Genomic DNA, 22,684 nt, shown 5'->3' with positions numbered 1-22,684 from the left:
GACTCCCTCAGTAGCCCCTGAACCTGGCTTCAATGACGAAGAGTCCGGCGCGCAGATTGTTTTCGGCATTGCAAGGCGGGTTCCCTCCTTCCAAACTCCAGAATATTCTTCGGATATAGTAAGTATATCCGGACCTGTGTATATATTGCAGAGAATACAATATTCCATGAGTACAATTTTGCTGACAACTGTTTATGACATCATATCATGCCTGCCCGGTTACTATTTCCAACCGTTGGCTAGCACGTCGCCCCACGTCTCGGGATGCGGTTTCACCGGCACGTCTTGTCAAGGCAGAGATCGTGTTCCCTTATTTATGGGATTTTCATTAATGCAGGCGTGGGTAACCCAACCGTCCCCCGGGTACTACTCTTTGGGGATAGGTAAGTTTCGAGACCCAGGTGGAGACGCTCAGTATTTGGGCTCTTTATATAGGGACCCAGACTCGGCTTCTTTCTTTGTGCTTGCTCCTTCCTCAACCCCAGCCACCCCGAGTTCCGACTCTCGGGTTCCAATCGCCACCATCCCTAATCGTGTCCGGATCCAGCCGTCAAGGCCGGTGGGTGGCTTCTTCTGTCACAGAGGAGGATATTGCGAAGCACCACGCAGTGAGGTATCTGACCCCGAAAATCCTTCATCGGCTTCCTGCACAGGGGCAGGTTATTCCTACCCCCAAATCCGGCGAGAGGGTAGTATTTGTGTCCCACTTCCTCCACGGGTTAGGGTTCACGCCCAACCCCTTCGTCCGGGGGCTCATGTTCTACTATGGGCTCAATTTTCACGATCTGGCCCCGGACTCTATTCTCCTCATCTCGACATTTATCATCACGTGTGAGGCCTTCCTCCGGACTCCTCCGCACTTTGGTTTGTGGCTCAAGACCTTTGACGTGAGGCCGAAGGTGGCAGAGGAGGAGGAGGCAGAGTGTGGCAGCGTCATAATAGGTAAGCTTGCCAGCGCGGTTTGGTTTGAAGGATCTTTCGCCAAGTCTTCAGACCTATGGCAGCAAGGGTGGTTTTATATCAACGAGCCGCGGGGCTCCAAGTGGGCGGCTACGCCTGCGTTCCGGCCCGGCCCTCCAATTCAGCATGCTTCATGGATCAATAAGGTTTTAGACTGGGGATCCGTCAATGACGTGCAGACTCTACAAAGTCGCATCCGAAGCCTTACCGAGAAGGGGATGGATCTTGTGAACGTCGTTCAAGTAATGCTAGTCCGCCGGACCCTGCCATGTTAGCGGCGGCCTCTCCATATGTGGGAGTTTAATCCAGAAGGGCGGCGGACTCTCCAGCACTTCTTCGGCACTACGCATGAAGGAATGTGCAAATTATATTTCGGGGAACGAGAGCAATGGCCAGACACCACCGAAGACGTTGGCCTTGACTGCAATCATCCGGACACTTTGGTAAGGATTCAATCTCCAAACACCTTCCATTCAAGCATCTCTTGACAAGATACTGAACAATCCGTCCCTATACAGGACTGGATAAAGAAAGCGGTATTAATCTGGTGTCCGGCGCCCCTTCCCAAAGACTCTGCCCGCCCTGCTGACGAGGATGCTGATTCCGACACCGTACCAGGTGTCTGCAGAGAGGGGCAAGAGCGGGGAGCCCAGAGATGATGCCCGCCCTGAGGATGAATTAGACACTGTGTTCGGGGAAACCAAAACCCTTTTGCCCAGGGGTAAAGGTGTAGAGGGGGCCCTTCATGGCAAGAAGAGGGTTGCTTCCGGAGGTCAGGAGGGGAAGCCTTCCAAGAGAGGAAAAACGCCATTGTCGGGCAGCTTGGGCCGGGCAAGCGATGTTACCGCAGACCGTTATGATGAGGATAAACCTCTGGCCGAACCGTAAGTGAAGCTGGGACACTTTAAACATACCTCATCCTTTTCCTATTAGTGACGTAATCATCCGTACATCCTCGCAGGTTAATGCCTGGCGTTTCTCAATCGTCCTCCACCTCGGGAGACCTTCTTCCGGAGATGATGGAGAGTGATACGCCTTCTCCGGCCTCCTCGCCCAACAGGGCGGACGATCTTGAGGTATCGTCCTGAAGGGCTCCTCCCGATCAACAAGTAGTGCCGGAAACGAAGAAGGCGTTTCCAGAAGGTGGTGCCTCTGTAACTCAGGGTTCGGGGGTCAAGAAAGACGGCCCCGAACTGCCCGGCTTACAGCCAGAGATGATTCTGGAGGTGAGTAAGCGGTTTCCTTCAAATGAATACCGTACTCCGGCGTCGGTTTCCGAAGACCCAAGAGCGCCGGAAGTGCTGACGATTATGCTGCGGCAAGCGTCCATTTCAGAGGAGCACCGTGCCTTGATGGTTACGCTGGTCGAAAAGGTTCTATCCGCAAAGAGCGGATTGAACGAGGCCTTCACGAGCCTTCTAAGAGGTTTTGAGGTTTGTGATGTAATTTTGCCAATTGAACTTTATTGACTGAACGCACCTGTTGTATATGCAGTAGCCCCTGAAGCTCAGATTTCCTTCCAAAGGAAGCGATCGGAGGATCAAAAAGATATGCTCAGGTACTAACCTTGATTTTAACTTGGAATACAGGTTGCCTCCCCTCCTGCGGCTACCCGAAATACGGAAGTGGCCGAACTACAGCGAAAGCTGGATATTGCAGAGGATGACATTTATTGATCAACAGGCATCTTGACGACTCGCAAGGTATATATTTCGAGCATTCCTTACACCAATGTGCCTGTAATTTAAGCCTGACTCTAAAAAGAGTTTTATATGAAATGTGCATGAATGCAGATGGTGCTGCCGCCGTGGAGGCCCTTCGGGTGGAGCTAGCCCGGGCCAAGGAGCAGGCCCGGTTTGGTAATGCGGCTGCCGAAAAGACATCGGCTGAGTTGAAAGCCGAACAAGTTGCACGGTGCCAAAACAAGGAGAAGATGTCCACCATGGCACACAAATTAGAGAATGCGGCTAGCCGCTGTAAACTTCTTGAGAAGGAAAATGAAGCCAAAACGGCTGAAATTGACAAGGCCTTACGAGAGGCAAGAGAAGCGCGGTCTGAATCCAGAGCGGCCCGTGAGGAGATTGGGCAAGCTGGGGAGATTGCGGCTGGCAAGCCCTTTTTGCTACAGACAAAGTTCGGCGATCCGAACTATGCTCAGCTTAACCAAGTATGGAGTTCTCCGGAAAAATTCTTGGACTTACCGACGAGTTCTTCCGATGTGGCGCAGTTTTACCATGCACAAGAGGGGTATGCAACAGAGAAGCTTTTTTGGTCACAATTCTGCGCGTCGAAGCGCCCTCTGTTGCTGAATGAACAGATGTCCCAGTGGGCCGAGCTTCATAGGATATCCGGCGACGCCATGAAGAACGTCATAACCCGGCTGTGGCCAAGTGAGCCTATTCTGAGTAGTTATTTTGGCCTGGTGCGGCGGCTTGTTGACGCGGTGCCACATATCAACGCTGTGAAGTGATCGGCGTGCATTGAGGGTGCACGGATGGCCTTTGCCCGAGTAAAAACATTTTGGGGAAAGATGAAGGCCATCGATGTTGCGGCGAGGAGTCCACCCAAGGGCAAGGACCGTTATGAGCCGGAGCACTATTTTGAAGACGTCTTAGAGGCCGCCCGCTTGATAGAGGGTGAATGCTCGAAAGACATAATGTTCGAGTGATGTGTATAATGGTTGTAACAGACAACTTTATAGTTAAGCTATTTTTATGTTTTGCTCGAGAGCTTGTGTTCCTCCTGTGCGGCCGTTTTAATGTGATCTGAAAGTTTTCTAGTCGTCGACTTCAGCCCCCTCGTAGGAAGTACGGGGGTGTTCGGAAAAGCATTTAATCACTCTTTATCCAACGTCTTGGTCCGTGAAGGAGGTGATAATGCGGCGAACCAGGCAATCGGACTATAGGGCGTTAACACCTTCACTTAGCCATAGGAGTTTTATGGTGGGGCTACGACATAGCCCCTGGTATGTATACGGCGCATTACAATATAGTGCCTTACATATGTTAATCTGAAAAAGATCCCTCGTGTGACACGGAGAATCACTAAAGATTCGAATAAGTCGTCAAGTGGTTGACCAGCTCTTGCCGCATCATGACAGTCAGTTTTCGGCTTTCTCTACTGAGGTACTCATCCGGTCTAGGCCAGGGCACAATCGCAGTAGTTCTCCCTTTACTACCCTAGCCGAGAGAGCGGAACGTAGGGTAGCAAGCACAGGAGCCGGGGAACCCAACTATTGACCAAAGACAATAATTCGGAGCTGATGCATATAAGTCCAAACTTGCGACGCTGGAGTACGCTATAGAGCTGTTCGGACTTTTACTGGCGACTCATTTGTTCCCATACCGGGCCCCTGGCAAGTTATGCCGAGGTGCGTCTTGTAAGGCAGCCGTTATGGCCGGACTCATTGTAGAAAGAGCATGGAAGATTAGTTCGGATAAAGTTTACTGGGAGCGGAGCAATATGCCAATGATAAATATATATGAAAACCACAACCCGGCTATTTGACATGCCGGGGTTGGGAACGGAGGAAAAAGGCATAGTACAGGCTCAAAATAAAGAGTGCGGTCTACAAAAACTTATTTTGGACCTCCTGTCGTACGTCTGCGCCACCCGTCCTCGGGGAGGGGGAATCCTTAACGGAAGTGGCCCCTTAGGTGAGTGTGCGGATCCGAACTCCGATAGAGTCCGATGTAGATGATGTCCTGATGGTCACCTGTTTTTAAGAGATAATAAAGAAAAGTAAGGAAAATAGATAAAAACGTTACGGGAATGCTTGCAGGGTTGTCCGTATTGTGCTTCCACCGATGCCCATGGTATCTTGAGCGCGTAGTGATGTACGCCTGGTGTAAATCTTGCCCGTATAGTGGGTGGGTGGCGGAAGCTGAACTGCTATTTCCGTTCCGGGAGTGGTCGAACTTTAGAGGGAAACTGTTTCTGGCCCCTGGTGTTCAGCTGGCGAGCCGCTTCGTCATCTTTATTGCCTGGTGGCCTCCTCCCCATGTACTCGGCATTGAGCCTGCCTGCCTGCTTGAAGACCCAACAGTTTCTGTTGGTATGATTGGCTGGCTTATCAGGGTGACCGTGAATCTGACAAGGTCGGTCCAATATCCTGTCAAGGGTGGATGGTCCATCCTGGTTTCTCTTTAATGGCTTCTTCCGTTGACCGGGTTTCGGATTGTGAAATCCGGCGTTGACCGCTATGTCGCGTGATCTTTCATTGTCATTGCGACTATTGTGTTCGGTTCGTCGTGGCTTGCCGTTGCCGTCTCGGATTTCGGAAGTGCCTGGGTCGCTGGCATTGTTGCTTTTACGAGCGAGCCAGTTGTCTTCTCCCGCACAAAAGCGAGTCATTAGAGCAGTGAGGGCTATCATGGATTTGGGTCCTTCCTGACCGAGGTGACGTGTTAGCCATTCATCCTGGACGCTATGTTTGAAGGCCGCGAGGGCTTCCACGTCTGGACAGTCGACGATTTGGTTCTTTTTGACTAAGAACCTGGTCCAGAGCTCCCTGGCTGATTCGCCGGGCTGCTGGACAATATGACTTAAGTCATCGACATCTAGTGGCCGGACATACGTTCCTTGGAAGTTGTCTCGAAAGGCGTCTTCCAAATCTTCCCAGTTGCCAATAGAATTTTCTGGCAAACTGTTTAGCCAGTACCGAGCTGGCCCTTTGAGCTTGAGAGGTAGGTATTTAATGGCATGAAGGTCGTCTCCGCGAGCCATGTGAATATGGAGGAGGTAATCCTCAATCCATACCGCAGGTTCTGTTGTTCCATCGTATGATTCGATGTTAATGGGTTTAAACCTGTCTGGGAATTCATGCTCCATTACCTGGGTGTGCGGCTCCTCTATGTTGGGCCACACTGTGAAGCACCTCCGGCGGACTCCGCTTATGGTTTTCGGGCCGGGCATGGTCGTGTCTGTTGTGTCCGAATAGATAACCATCGTCACTGGTCTGGGCATGTCCCCGCGATCTGGGTGTCGTTTTTGTGTGTCATGTTCTGCCCTCCAGGTTTTGTTGGATGTCACGAGTGTTCCCCCGAGATGCTTTATTCTTGCTTGGACTGCCGGATGGGTTGGTATGGTGCTCTGCTTGGGCTGCTGCTTTGTCTGGACCGAACCATGGTCGGTCCCCCGCATTATTCGATGGTGGTGTGGGCTCCAACGCCCTGCCATCGTATTGAGGGAGCCACCTACTCTTGGGGTGGCTTTTGTCTGGGCCGCTAAGGCCATATTCTTCGGCGGCCAAGACCTCGGTCCATCTATCATTGAGAAAATCTTGGCTTGCTTGAAGCTGCAGCTGCTTCTTCCTTAGGCTCCTTGGAGTGGCTATAAGCCGGCGTTTAGAGCGCTCCTGCTCGAGAGGTTCCTTAGGCACGATAAAATCCTCGTTGCCGAGGATCTCCTCTTCCTCGGAGAGTGGGAGATAATTGCTGTCCTCTGAGTCTCCATATGTGGCCTGTTCATCAGGGCTGTCTTGCCCGCTTTCCTGTTCCTCCTGTTCGGATTCTACCTCAACAGGGTCTTCATTGTCCGGAGTGTTGTCTTCTCTTCTGCTAGCAGTATTTTCTCTTGAGCGATGTGACTTGGAGCGGCGCCGTGGGCGCCGGTGTTGGGACTGTGTACCAGGAGGTTTATCCTCGACTAGATCCTCCTTGTCATCATCGAGAGCATCGTAAGGTGTGTCTATCATACACACGTCATACCAGGAAGTGGTCATCCCGTGTCTAGCGGGTAGTAAGCTCTGGCCTTGCCCCTCATCGTCATCCACACCGTCGATGTCTTCGGAGCGGGGGTCAGGCGTGTTGGTTGGTTCTTCAACGGTGGCTATGTAGTGGGTGGCGGGTGGGAAGCAAAATTCTCCATCATCCGCCGTAAGTTCGAACCGAACATAGTTCAGTGACGAATCATCTGCCAGGGATAGGTTTTTTAATGAGTTTAGTAGGTCGCCCATGGGTGAGTGTTGGAAGACATCTGCGGCGCTGAACTTGAAGATCGATAACCAATCGAGTTCGGTATCTGCGGGCTCGCATGATTCGGAATTCGACACCGGAGACGAGTCTAGGGTTCCGTTGATGTTGATACTGTATGAAGTGGAATCTGTGGGAGGCTCCAACACCGCAGAATCGGTAGCTCCCGTGATGGGGTTGAGCTTCCCATCTTCGGACGACTCGATCTGCTCTGGATCTAAGGCCAGAGTTGCTACAGGAGCTATCTCCTGGATGCGGCCCGATGACAGGTTTAAGCCATGTTCATCGGGGCGACGGGGAGCGATTGCCGCGGTCTAGAATCCGTCGAAGATCAAGTCTCCGCGGATGTCCGCAACATAGTTCTAGCTTCCGAATCTGACCTGATGGCCATGGGCGTAGCTGTCGATCTGCTCCAGATGGCCAAGCGAGTTGGCCCGCAGTACGAAGCCGCCGAATACGAAGATCTGTCCGGGGAGAAAGGTTTCTCCCTGGACAACGTCATCACTGATGATTGAAGGGGCCATCGAGCCCTTTGCCAACAACACAGTGGAACTCTCAATGAAAGCACCAATGTCGGTGTCAAAACCGGTGGATCTCGGGTAGGGGGTCCCGAGCTGTGCGTCTAGGATCGATGGTAACAGGAGACGGGGGACACGATGTTTACCCAGGTTCGAGCCCTCTCTATGGAGGTAATACCCTACTTCCTGCTTGATTGATCTTGATGAATATGAGTGTTACAAGAGTTGATCTACCACGAGATCGTAATGGCTAAACCCTAGAAGTCTAGCCTATGTGAATATGGTAATGAGTATATCTCTATCCAGACTACGCTCTCCGGCTTATATAGATACCGGAGAGATCTAGGGTTACATGGGGTCGGTTACATAAGAAGGAATCTTCATAGTCGGTTGCCAAGCTTGCCTTTCACGCCAAGGAGACTCCAATCCGGACATGGGTCCAGTCTTCGGTCTTCATGCCTTCACAGCCCATCAGTCCGGCCCAATGAATAACAGGCCGGACGCCCAAGGACCCCTTAATACAGGACTCCCTCACACGGGAATGGAGGGAGTACAGATATGTTACTCCCAAGTATATGAAGAAATTCGCTCTTAATCCTCCATGCCCAAGACCTCCATTGGCACCTAGCCAAGAAGCTGATCCCACCATCCTCAAGCATGGTGAGGACTATCCTGATGAATGGGCCAAGCGCCAGGCCAAGCTAGCCAAAATAGCTAAGGAAGAAGTGAGGAAATTTAATGAAGACTCTGCTGCTGCTGCTACCACTTTTGAGGCCTCTGCAAGCAAGCCAAAGAAGGCCATGGCAAAGAAGTCTGCTCATAAGCCAAGTGCTTCACCCCAAATGCCCTCACGGCCAAGTTCCTCAGCAATACCCTCACGGCCAGATTCTTCAAAGCCCTCACGGCCAACTCCTCAAGCTGCTCCAGCTCCTCCAAAGTCCTCAGCTCCTCCGCCAAAGTCCTCAGCTCCTCCGACAAAATGCTCAGCACCTGTGTATCTCGCCACGTGCCAAAGGACAACATGCATCTCTATTATCTCAGGAGCTTCTGCTAGTTCTTCAGCTCCACCCAATTCATCAACAGGCCCCTCACTGCTGAAGAAAAAGGCCACTGCTGGACGAGGTTCTCGACCAAGTCCTCACAAGAAGCAGGTCGCCTTTCAAGTGCCATCTGATGAAGACGAAGCTGATGATGAAGAACTTGCCGAAATCATCAGAGACAGGCAGCTCAGGGCCGCTAGAGCCAAAGGCACAAATGTGCCTCTGCTTTTGGATCCAAAATTGATCCTTTATTACATTGATCTCTGGCACAAGGACCCCAACAATCCTATGCCTGACTTCAAGTTGACTCCTGGCCAAAGTCATAGGTTGACTGCCTTCATTCAGGAAGAAAAATGGAAATTTGAAAAGGCCAGGTAGTTGAAGAAAGCGCAATACAAGAAGGAGAGCTTCCTGAAGAAAAACGTTGTCTCTATGACAACTGAAGAACTTGTCACTACTCAATCTAAGATCAAGAAACTCAGTGATGAATTTGACGCTTACCACGCTGGTTGGCTGGGAGCCAAGCTCCATTTTGTGAAACTCGCTTAAAAATTCACCACCAATGTTGCATCCCCAACGCAACAAGAAATTCCTCAGGCTGAGGCATCTGCCCAGCCTACTGAAGAGCATGCCAGCACTGCTGATGACAATCAGGCTGCTGAAGAAAATCAGAGTACCAGGGCTGATGACTGCATTCCAGCCGCTGAAGAAATTGCCAGGGCAACCACTAGTGTTGCATGTGAAGAAACTAAAGAAGTCAGGGCAACTGCATCAGTTGTGCCTGAAGTAAATAAACCAAATTCCTCTGCTCCTCCTGCACCAACCCCAACTCCGATCCTTCCGTCTGCATCAGATGTGAAGAAGACCAAGGCTGCAGAGCGTGCAGCTGTGAAGAAAAAGAAAAGCATCAACTTCATCAGATTCTTCAGCTCCGAAGAAGATGAAGCCATTGACTAGCTCTTTTGAAAATCCAATTGATGCTATTCCTGTCTCATCCATGCCATCAAAGGACCTTGTTCCTTTTGATGAAGAATATGTGATCCCAAGCGGATCAGATGAAGAGATTCCTTCTGCTGCTTCGTCAGAGCAGTTGGATGAAGAAATTGAAGGGGATGCAATCCCTTCAACCCCAATAGTCTCATCGCCCATGCCTCAGTTCACTGCTGAAGAGGCCGGCGTTGAGGAAAAGAGTGAAGAAGAAGATGTGGACATTGGGTGCACAACTCCAGTATTGAATGATGACTTTTGGGAAAGTCAGCACCCCAATTCTCCTCTGTTCACACCCCTTCAACAAATTCCTCAGTCCCCTATGAATAGTGAAGTACAGATGGGATCTAAAGAACCTCATGCCACACCGTCTGTCCATGAAGAAATTCCAGCCACTAGTGCTGAAGAAAATGTTAATGAAGAATTGAAGACCCAGGCTGCCACTGAAGAAGAAGCTGAAATTCCTCAGCCTGTGGAACCTGAGATTGCGATTCCTGAAGTGGTGATGCATTTGAGTGATACTCCTCAGCCCAAGCCAAAGGATCCCTTCTCGAAGAAGCAAAAATTCAAGGCTGATGATTTCTTCGGCGAGCATGTGTTCGTCACAGACTATAATCCCTATGACTCTTCTCGTCTTAGAAGGAAGCACTTCTGGACTACCAGCCAAGAAAATTTTTATTCTTCACTGCTCTTCAACAAGGACAAAGTCTTCAACCACGAGCGTATTCCTTACGTGGACATGGAATCACTGCCTTGCTTTACCCCAGTCCTCAGTATGCTTCGTGATGCAGGCCTACTCAACTTTTGCACAGATATTTGCGATTGGAATGAAGAGCTCATTCTTCAATTCTGTGCAACTCTACACGTCACAGAAAATGATGATGATATCAACTCTTGGGTATTGGATTGGATGACCGAAAATACTCATTATAAAGCACCGGCCTCTGAATTGCCTCACGCCCTGCCAATCAGTCCTCCCCTTGAAGAAGCTCGTTGCTTGTACCATGAGCCTGAACTCACTGCCCGTTACATGCAAGTGAAGTTGCACTCAAAGGCCATGCCTCGAATGATGAAGAAGTTGTTGGCATCACGAAGAATCTGTTGTTCAATATCATGCATGGCATTCCTGTCAACTATCTTGATTTCTTCATGAGGACTCTGGCAAATGTTGCACTCTCTCCGTTTGAGTTGAAGCCTTACACACCTTGGATTATGAGATTCATTAGAACAAGGTCTTCACTCAACTACAAGGCTAACACTCTCAACCATGGCAGCTACTTGCCCCCCATTGAAGTCCACAAACGGACATATTCCTCAGCTGACGAAAAGGGCAAGGCCGCTGCTGTTATTGATGAAGGCAATCATACATTGGATGGTCAGTTTCGCAAAGCTGCATCTTACTCCACCAATGATGACTCTGCTGAAGGAAATATGCCCTAGAGGCAATAATAAAGTTATTACTTATTTCCTTATATCATGATAAATGTTTATTATTCATGCTAGAATTGTATTAACCAGAAACATAATACATGTGTGAATACATAGACAAACAGAGTGTCACTAGTATGCCTCTACTTGACTAGCTCGTTAATCAAAGATGGTTATGTTTCCTAGCCATAGACATAAGTTGTCATTTGATTAACGAGATCACCTCATTAGGAGAATGACGTGATTGACTTGACCCATTCCGTTAGCTTAGCACCCGATCGTTTAGTATGTTGCTATTGCTTTCTTCATGACTTATACATGTTCCTCTGACTATGAGATTATGCAACTCCCGTTTACCAGAGGAACACTTTGTGTGCTACCAAATGTCACAACATAAATGGGTGATTATAAAGGTGCTCTACAGGTGTCTCCAAAGGTACTTGTTGGGTTGGCGTATTTCGAGATTAGGATTTGTCACTCCGATTGTCGGAGAGATATCTCTGGGCCCACTCGGTAATGCACATCACTATAAGCCTTGCAAGCATTGTGACTAATAAGTTAGTTGCGGGATGATGTGTTACGGAACGAGTAAAGAGACTTGCCGGTAACGAGATTGAACTAGGTATCGAGATACCGACGATCGAATCTCGGGCAAATAACATACTGATGACAAAGGGAACAACGTATGTTGTTATGCGGTCTGACCGATAAAGATCTTCGTAGAATATGTGGGAGCCAATATGGGCATCTAGGTCCCACTATTGGTTATTGACCGGAGACGTGTCTCGGTCATGTCTACATAGTTCTCGAACCCGTAGGGTCCGCACGCTAAAAGTTACGATGACAGTTTTATTATGAGTTTATGTATGTTGATATACCGAAGGAGTTCGGAGTCCTGGATGAGATCGGGGACATGACGAGGAGTCTCGAAATGGTCGAGACGTAAAGATCGATATATTGGACGACTATATTCGGACCTCGGAAAGGTTCCGAGTGATTCGGGTATTTTTCGGAGTACCCGAGAGTTACGGGAATACGTATTGGGCCTTATTGGGCCATACGGGAAAGAAGAAAAAGGGCCTCAAGGGTGGCCGCACCCCTCCCCTTGGTCTGGTCCGAATTGGACTAGGGAAGGGGGGCGCCCCCTTCCTTCCTTCTCTTTTTCCCTTCCTCTTTTCCTATTCCATATGGGAGGTGGAATCCTACTAGGACTAGGGAGTCCTAGTAGGACTCCACACTTGGTGCGCCCCCTCCTAGGGCCGGCCTCCTCCTCCCTTGCTCCTTTATATACGGGGGCAGGGGGGCACCCCAGAGACACAACAATTGATCCTTGAGATCTTTTAGCCGTGTGCGGTGCCCCCCTCCACCAAATTACACCTCGATAATATCATTGCGGAGCTTAGGCGAAGCCCTGCGTCGGTAGAACATCATCACCGTCACCACGCCGTCGTGCTGACGAAACTCTCCCTCAACACTCGGCTGGATCGGAGTTCGAGGGACGTCATCGAGCTGAACGTGTGTAGAACTCGGAGGTGCCGTGCGTTCGGTACTTGATCGGTCGGATCGTGAAGACGTACGACTACATCAACCGCGTTGTGATAACGCTTCCGCTGTTGGTCTACGAGGGTACGTGGACAACACTCTCCCCTCTCGTTGCTATGCATCACCATGATCTTGCGTGTGCGTAGGAATTTTTTTGAAATTACTACGTTCCCCAACATCTGCTACTCATGATTCTGCCGCTAATGCATCAAAGCCAAATCCTCAAGCCACAGCTCCCAGGGTGATGACTGACCGTGATCTTCTTCTTAGTCTTCACCAGAAGGTGGATCGAAACCACAAATGGGTTAAGCGTCAGTTTGGTTCTATTCTTCACAACATGACTGCTACACATAATGCAGTGAAGAAAAACCATTTCTACCTCCATGAAGTCTTCGGTCGCACTTGGGCTATTCTGTCACATTTGTATGGTGAAGAAGATCTGAAGCAAATGGGTCGCAAGGAAGATTTTGACTGGTCTGCTCCTCCATCTAAGAAATTCAAGAACGTCAAGGTTCCTTCTTTGGTGGCCAGCTCATATTCTTTATCACGTGAAACCGATGAGCATGAAGACTTTGACGACACTGCAGCAGGCCCTACAACAATGAACGACCCCAACAACGCTGGCGCTCCTCCATCAACTTGGTATTTGTAAGTGCATCTAGTGCCCCTTAGTGATTTTGGTGTATTGAAGACTTATAGGTTAAGGGACTCATGTGTTTATGAGTGTACACAGGTCTACAAGTCTATGAGGAGTTTGATATTTATAGTGAAAGTCGACCCCTAAAAATGAAGTTCTTCGATTGAAGACTTTGGATTTCTGAAGACTTTCTGAAGACTTTGAAAGTGAAGAAATTGGTGTGACCTTGAAGAGTTGTTTTTCATTCGAGGAACATGTAGCGTGAAGACTTTTGTTTTTGTAGTTTCATTTTCTCTTTCTTGAGTCATAGGAAACAGCGTACTGTTAGAGGGGGTCGAGGAAATACTAAGGAAAAATTTCCATGTGATGCTCAACTCAAAATCCTACACCTACCAATCCCTTCGACTGAAGCCATTGGAAATCTCATACAATTCAGTCAATTTCTTTAGTGACAGAGACAAAGTTCTTCTGGTCTCTGGGGAATTTGTTCTGACTGAGGAGTTAGGAATTCGCCAGTGCGGATTGTCTACACAGTGAGGAATATGATAGCCCTGTGGAAATTGAGCCTCAAATATCCGACCGTTGCTGTGCTACGCGCCAGCTGTCCCAAAATATCTACCCATCTAACGGTCATATCATTAAAGGGCATTTATGTCTTATCATGTTGGGCTGCTCCCTAGGCTATAAATAGCCGCCCCCTACAACCACTAGCTGGTTGGCTGCTCCGAGAGAAACTGACACTTGTCATTTGAGAGCATCCCATCCTCCGAGGACTTTGAGCGAAAATCATCAAGTGAGGAAACCCAAACCCAAACACCTACAAAAACAAAGTGATTGAGCATCACTGAAGAGATTGATCCTGCGTGGATCCGACGCTTGTTACCTTTGAAGACTTGCATCTTCCAGACGGTTAGGCGTCATGGTCTAGAGCATCCAAGAGGAAATTGTGGATCGCCGAGTGACCGAGTTTGTGAAGGTTTGGAAGTCACCTAAAGACTTACCACGAGTGATTGGGCGAGGTCTGTGTGACCTTAGCTCAAGGAGATTACGGTGAGGACTGTGTGTCCTCAGGTTTAAATACCTAGCCGCTCCAACCATACGTACAACTGTCACAGCAGTTGGAACTGGTCTACCAAATCATTGTCTTCACCAAGCCTACTGGTTCTATTTCCTCAACTCTTTCATTTCCTCATTACAGTTGTTTTGTTCTTGTTCATATCTATTTGAAGACTTTGACTGAAGACTTTCTCAATTTCCTCAGTTCAATTTCTTCAGTCTGTTTGTCTTCATCCTGTGTTATCCTGTGTTTAGGCTTTCTGTACTCTGTGCTTGTCTTCATTTCATCTTGATGACCATGCTCGTGTTCTGATATGTTTACATCTGAGTACTTATTCTGCTGCAAGTAGTTCTTCGCTTAGGAATTTCCTCACCCTAAAATTCTTCTGTGAAGAATTCATGAAAATCGCCTATTCACTCCCCTCTAGTCGATATAACGCACTTTCAATTGGTATCAGAGCAAGGTACTTCCTTGTTCTGTGTGATTTTGGTTTAACCGCCTGGAGTTTTAGTTATGTCGACCACAGGAATGAAGACCGTGTCATGCCCCATCTTTGACGGTCACGAGTATCCCAAGTGGAAGGCCATGATGAAGAAGCGCCTCATGGCAATGAACAGCGAGTTGTGGACCGTCACTGAGGTTGGTCTTACCGATCTGTGCAGGATGGCGGAAGCAGATGACATTCCCAAGTACACTCTTCTCAACCTCATGGTGAAGGACGTCATCTGCTCCTGTCTGTCTCAAAATCAATTCGGGAACATCATGCATCTCGATCATGCAAAGCTTATCTGGGACCGTCTCTCTGAGGTCTATGAAGGTCATCGAACCCGTCATGATCCTTGGTGAGGACTTCAAGGAATCTCTCAAAGCGATGACATTCGAACAAGAATCATCATCTTCTACACCATGCCTTATGGAAAAAGGTGCAAAGGTAACTGAATGCTATCTATCCGAATCCAGTGATGATGAAAATCTGGTGATGAATTTGGACCCAGCTATGTCAAACTTGCTTCCCTTGCCACTAAACAACAAAGAGCTTTAAAAAATGTTCAATACATGCTAAATAAGAGCGATGATATGTTGGGTGAAGAAATGGATCAGTTGAAAGCTTTGGTTGAAAGTCTTTAGAGACTCCAGTCTAGGTTTGACAACCTTCAAGGTCATCATAACACTCTCTTATCTGATCATGAGAAGCTTTCTTATGAATTTCTTCAAAGAAAGCAAGATCTTGAAAAGCTAAGAGTGAGTTATAAAGATATTCAGAAGGAGCGCGATTCATTACTTGCTCAACAAATCAGCGCTACTCAGGAAGAATTTGTTCCTCCATGTTTGAAGTGCATAGAACGTGAATCTGCTAATTCTTCACCTGAATGTTCAAATGCTTCTAATGCTACAAATTCTTCACCTGCTCTGCTATCACTAATTCCTCACCTAAGGACATTGCTAGTATCACTGATGATGCAGGGCTAAAGGAATTGTGTCACAACCCTAGAATACCTGAGTGAAGTAGTTGCTTCTGCACTCATGCATCATGTCTAAAATTTCTGAAAGTTGAATTGAGGTTTGTTGAAACACTCAGAAATCGGTTCAAAAAAATCAACATTTAATTCTCATCAAATGAGCCCAAGGAAATGTTCCTGTTACTCTGTGAAAATAATGGTAAGAGGTAAAATTCAAACCAATATTTTTGGAATCACAGAAATATTTATTTGGGGCCTTTGAATTAAATCAATGACATATTTGAGTTGGATTTATTTCTGTTATATAAGAAATAAAGTTCAAATATTTTTGTAAGTTGCCCGTCACCTTGGACTAGTTTCTGAGCTCACATAACAATTTACAGAAAGTAAAAAAATGATTTGATGTATTAAATCAAATCAAAACAAAATACAAAGAAATAGAAAAGAGAAATAAAAGACAGAAAGCAGAGACAGAGAGAGAAACCCACCTGGACCTTACCTAGCCCTCACCTGGCCTGGCCCAGCACGGCCCAGCCCAGCTGGCCGACGCCAGTCGTCGTCTCCACCGCACCAGAAGGACACAGGGCATGTGCCCGACGCGCGCGCGCACACGCCGGCCACCTCCTGCTTGCCTGCTCATCGCTGGACTCACCCGAGGGCGCCATGCACCCCCCTCGACCCTCTGCACCTCCTCCCTCCTCGCAGCTCTCTCCCTTCCCCTCTCTGCTCTCTTCCTGAGCGCAGCCGTCGCCGTCGCCGCCGCTCGCTGTAGCCACGACCACCATCCACCTATCGCCTTGCCGACGTGTCCCCGAGCTCCACCACGACGTCGTCGTCCTCTCCACCGAGGCACGCGGTGCCAAAAGCCCTGTGGCATCTCCAACGCTGTCGTTTTCCCCCGCGATCGTCTGAGATCGCCGCCGCCCGTACGTCGCCGTCCGGCCTTCCCCGAGCTCACTAGCCTGCTCCGCGAGTTCCCTGTGAGCCCCTCTTTCCTCTGCCCCTCTCCCCGTCGTCTCTTGCGACCTCTAGCCGTGGTTCCCACCTCGGCCGGAGCCCGCCGCCGCCGCCACGAAGCTCGCCGTCACTAGCAGCCCCGCCTGGCCAAACCAAGCACGTAGTCGTGCTCCGGGCATCCCCAGGAAGCCGCAGCACACCTCAGGTCGCTCGCTAGTGCACCGTAACCCTCGCGCCCGAGCTCGCCGAGCTCCGGCCGCCGCACTTGCTATCGCTGTCATCGCTGTACTGCACCCCAGCTGCTGCCGCTGGCCGCAATGGATGCACGTGAGCCTGGGCGTCTCGTAGAGCCCCTCCGCCGCTCTTTTGGTCATCGGAGGGCAAAACCCGACCCCTCCGCCGTCTCTGGCTCCGCCGGCGACGAGCCACGGGTCAACTCCGGCGAGTTGACCCGGGTTTGACCCATGTTTGACCCCCCCAGGGTCATTGACGCGTGGGCCCACCCCTGTTAATTTTTAGTTAGGTTTAGTTTAGTGCTAATTAACCTAGATTAGTGCTTAACCTAACACTAACTAACTCTGGTAGTTAGTTGTGTCACTGACCAGTGGGCCCCACTGGTCAGGTTTGACCTGGACAGCGCCTGTTGACCTGCTGGGGTCAGCATGACGCAATGCTGATGCAGTAATAGGTTTTTCTGGACTTATTCTTATTTAGGAAATTCAGAAAATGCCCAAAACTTCTAAAATTCATAGAAAATTACCTATAACTCCAAATAAGATAAATTATATATGAAAAATGATCAGCAAAGTCCAATCTATCCATCTGTACAATTTTCATGCATGTTAGAACAACTTATGGCTACTGTTTAGGCCAAATCATATAAATGGCATTTAAACCCTCACATATGGAGTTTGAATTTGAACCTAGGGTTCAAACCAACTCCATTTAACATGTTGCTAGTTGCATTAGCTCAAAACACAGCATATTGACATGTCATGATCATGCATCATATTGTGCATTGCATTGATTGTGTTTTCCTTCTCTGTTACCGGTATTTGTCCCCTCTCGATAGACGTGCTTCCGACGATGGGTTCGATGACACCGATGAAGAGCTATAATATCTTCAGAAGTGCCACCAAGGAAAACTCCCTTGTTCATTCCGATATAATCCCACTCTCTCGCTCCTGCTCTCTTTTACTGCATTAGGACAACAACGATTCAACTGTTACATGTTGCGGTAGTTGAACCCCTTTTCCTCTGCATGATCTGCCATTGCCACAGTAAATAGATGAAACCCACTAGCTTGAGTAGGAGTTGTTTGAGCCCTGATGTGCCTACTAAATCATGCTTGTTGTCATGCCTGCTACTGCTTAGAGTTGAGTCAGGTCTGATTCATCGGGGATGAATTGGAGGTGTGTGAACATGTTCTACTATTGAGAGCTAAGTGTGTGAACACGATTTGGTAAAGGTAGCGGTGAGAGGCCATGTAGGAGTACATGGTGGGTTGTCTCATTGAAACCGTCCTCAGGAACTGAGTTCTGTGTTTGTGATCCATGAACAGCTACTACCACGCATTGGGCCCGAAACCAATGGACCCTCTCGACTTATTAATCGCCTTGATCTCTATCCAGGAGTTGCAACTAGTTTCTGGTGTTTGTAGGTTATGTGTTGGAGGCCATGCGTAGTGCTGACCCTAGGGGTGGGCTATTATGCGGTAGATACACCGTGGCCTGGTGTACCGGGCGCCCGTTTGGTGTCTCGGGAACCCTGCACACATCGTTTGGGGCTGTGAGCGAAACCCCGGCCGGATCTCCTCGCGGATGGAACCCGAATAGGCGATAAACCTGGATTAGAGACTTGTGTGGTTAGTCAAGTCGTGGCCGACACCCTCGCTGGGCTTCCGCTTGAAGGTTGCTGAGTACATATCGTGTAAACGGCGATAAGTGGTGAAAGCGTGTGTGAAGAAGTACACCCCTGCAGGGTTAACATCATCTAATGGAATAGCCGTGTCTGCGATAAAGGACTTCTGGGTTGCCTGTACAGTTCATAGACAAGTGAAAGTGGATACTCTAAAATGCGCAAGATAAGCGTGAGTGCTATGGATGGCGTTCTCGTAGGGAGACGGGAGCGGATCCATAGTGGTGTATTGAAATGGTGAATATGTGGACTCGTGTGCGCCACCTCAAAAGAGTTACTTGCAGTAGTAGTTCAGGTTAGCCACTGAGTCAAAGCTGGCTTGCTGCAGTCAAACTCCACCATCCCTTTATTGGTACCGATGCATATGTAGCTAGTTCTGATGTAAGTCTTGCTAGGTACATTTGTACTCGCGTTTGCTTAATTTATGTTTTTGCGCAAAGACTTCAGTCTCGCTAGTAGTTCTTTGTGGACTTCGACGTTCAGCTTGATACCTCAGCTACGATCTTGTGCCCTCGGCAGGATCTGATAGATAGTCAGGCTTCTCAGCCTTTTTCGTTTGTAGATGTCTTTACTTAGACATGTTAAGCTTCCGCATGTGCTTTGACTTGTATGCTCTGAATGTTGGGTCATGAGACCCATGTTTGTAATATCTCGCTCCTCAGAGCCTATTGAATAAATACTTCGAGTCGTAGAGTTTTGTTGTGATGCCATGTTGTATTTACACATATCGAGCATATTGTGTGTATGATTGAAATGCTTGGTATGTGTGGGATCCGTCAACCTAGTTGTCTATCCTTGGTAGCCTCTCTTATGGGGAAATATAGTCTAGTGCTTCCACCGAGCCATGGTAGTCTGCTACAGCCCGGTTTACCAGAGTCCTGTTAGCCCAGTTGCTACTGCTCCGGAACACTTAGACTGGCCGGCATGTGTCCTTCTTCGATCCCGTGTCTGTCCCTTCGGGGAAATGTCACGCGGTGTCTTTCGGAGTCCTGTTAGCCTGCTACAGCCCGGATTCCCGGAGTCCTGCTAGCCCAGTTGCTACAGCCCGAATTCACTCGCTGATGACCGACACGTTCATTGCTGGGTCATGTATGCCTGTCCCTGTAAGTTAGTGCCACTTTGGGTTCACGACTAGTCATGTTGGCCCGGGTTCTCTGTTATATGGATGCTAGCAACACTATCATATACGTGAGCCAAAAGGCGCAAACGGTCTCGGGCCAGGTAAGGTGGCACCCGTAGGAATACCGTGCGTGAGGCCGCAAAGTGATATAATGTGTTACATGCTAGATCGGTGTGACCTAGGATCGGGGTCCTGACAGCTTTGGTATCATAGCCTGACTGCCTGTAGGATTACCAAGCCAAACTGGTCGAAGTTGAGTCTAGAAATGCTTTAGTTATATAAGGGAATTGATTGTGGAAGGGAACGTAAGACTCTTTTTACTTCTTATACCCTATGCCCTTCTGATCTGAGTCACCCTCTTCTTTTCTACGGGGATTAAGAACTAGGCTTTCTCATATTCTATCAGGATCACGTCTTACTAATCTGTAGACTTATATGATTGTTGCTTTCAAGACCGAGTTCAGTTCCTACTACTTTTGTGTGTTGACAGTTGATCTCAGAACTTTGATATTGTGATGTTAAGTGGTTATGCCACCATTTTGCAGGATGTCTCAAATCATTTTGAGCATTTACGGCCGTTATGCTGTCCGAGTCATCCATGGTTTCTAAATTGTTTGATGCATTTGCAAATCCCTTCCTTCTGTTCCCGATGTCCCTTTGGGCCAGTTCAACCACACTAATCGGTGAGTTGAGGTACTCTATTGCCTCGACATATATGTTGGAGCTATTATTATGACCCTAGGTGTCTTAGGGAGTCACCTAGTAATCTAGCAATGCTTTGTATCCCCAGTGTGATGATTCTGGCCACCATTCTCGAAAGCATCTTGTGATGTTATTAGTTAGTAGGTATTCTTTCCTGGGTTCTTGAACCCATGATTCACTCTACTTACCACATGTTGATAGTGTTTGCTCGTTCCTTTAGGATATTAGTAACATTTGTGATAGTCCTCGAGGTCTGCGGTATATCGTTCTTCCAATACCATGAACCATTATGGCAGAAGTTCTTTTGAACCAAAAGATCACACCCAGAGTGCTCTTGATGAGTTCTCCATTCTGCATTGTGAATCTGCCAGTCCTACCTTTCTGCATGGATTATTTGGAAGAAATATGTTGAACTTGTTTGACATACTAAATCTATGCATCCGCAACTCAGAAAACCATATGTTCCTTTGAGTTGTCTCTCTTTAGTTGTATTCTGACCTCTGTCTATCAATTGATAGTTAGGACTAATTGTGCATTCGTGTTATCGATGCCTATTATTATTGTGGTCCGTCAAGCCATTCTATTCCAGAATGACTAGGAGAAACAAACTCCAGCACCTCATCCATTTCTAGGATTGGGTCAAAGCAGTTGTATTCCGCAGATGAAATGCAATCAAGCTTTTGGTCTGTTCTACCCTAAAGTATGACCCACTTTATGTCAGGAATGTCATGAGAATTGCACCTTCTCTGATGAATTCTTGACGTAGTGATACTTCTCGCCATCATTATTCATTCCTCGGTGTCGTGTTGTCGCAATCGGAATGCCGACAAGTGAATCGTGATGTGTGAAATCAATACTCCTAGCAACTGTGTTGCTTGGTAGTTAATGGACAATAATCTTATCCTTAGCGTGTTGATTATTGAATCATCACCCTAAGGTTTATCGTGCTACCTAGTCCTTATTTCCGGTGCACTTTTCGATCAATGGGTTAGGATAGTGCCAATCCTTGCTTATTTGATCATATCGTCTTGCCCTGAAAAGCAAGATTGTTCTTGAGCTTAATAACATATCGGTGGTTCGTGATTTTCTGAAAGTCTTCTCGGAAGTATAACCAGGTTGTCACCTGACCGCTATGTTGAGTTCGTGATCAAGTTGGTTTCTTATAAACCACCCCTTCTCCAAGAATGTGTGTTGGATACCCCTAAGCTAGTTGGTTAAGCTAAACAACAACTTGGGGAGTTGGAAGATAAAAAGCTTTGCCCAATTTGGTTCATTCTGAAGGGATATCTTTGTGTTTGTGTGTGTGTTGAAGAAAGATGATATCTTCACCAATTGGTCCTCATGATCAGTTGTTGGATCAATTATCTTATCAAAACTTTGATTTGAGTGTGGGCTATCCTCAAATCAAATCAGAACCAACGATGTTCGTAATGTTGTCTTACTCGTGGTTTTCCTCGAGCATACACCGTTATATCCTTTGGTCTGACCAGTGCTATCACCGTGTTCACATAATTGTGGAATTCCATTTTTATGGAAACCTAGATGAATTGTTGTTGAGCCCATCGACAACATCCTTATCTTCTCCATGATTTTGTTGAACATTAAGCTAGTGTTGGAAACTTTTATAAGCATTATCTTCATGTTCCGTTCGTTAAGCATATGTTGGATGAAAGAAGTGTCTCCCTCTCATTCATGTGCATTCGATGCAAGTTGCCGCCGTGAATTTGAGAAAGTTAGTTTTGCTTCCCCTGGAATCGTCCCAAGTCAGTCATGCATGTGCGAAGTATTCTGTGGTTTGGTAGATTAATTACCTCCATTCCATATGTATTCCCTAGTACACCAAGCCACTGGCTGAGTTGTTGAGGGAGAAGAAGTTTCTTCATAAGAGCTAATCATATGACTTATGCAAGGACTTCGATATCCTTGATGATGGCTCCCAACTAGGACTCGGTAGTGTTTCATTGTAAGACTACTATGTGGTCATGCTTGTCTAGGACAGCATGTTCACATGTGTTTAGCAGAACCAGCTCATGTTTTGGAGCTAACTACCATAGTCCATTTCCCGAGAATCTCGCAACGTCATCTCGTCGATTGATGTGGCTACCTTTCTTTTTTTCATACATGCTGACTGAAATATTCCGTTACCAACCAGATCTGAATCTCAGGAAGATATGATGGTTGGATCATTCCCAGCATTTGCATTTTGTTCCCATCTTGCACCGCCATTATGCCAATTTTCCCATGGGTTGCCCTCTCAGTAATTGCTGTTCTGGATCATCTTCAAAAGTGGTCCTACCATGGGTCCCATCCATTTCCGATGGTAGGCAAAAATCATCCATTACGTTGTCTTCAACAAGGTAGTCCACATCATCCATTCTGGTCTGAGT

This window comes from Aegilops tauschii, chromosome 1, assembly GCF_002575655.3.
Source record: "Aegilops tauschii subsp. strangulata cultivar AL8/78 chromosome 1, Aet v6.0, whole genome shotgun sequence".
Classification (NCBI taxonomy): domain Eukaryota; kingdom Viridiplantae; phylum Streptophyta; class Magnoliopsida; order Poales; family Poaceae; genus Aegilops; species Aegilops tauschii.
This window is presented reverse-complemented; position numbering follows the sequence as displayed.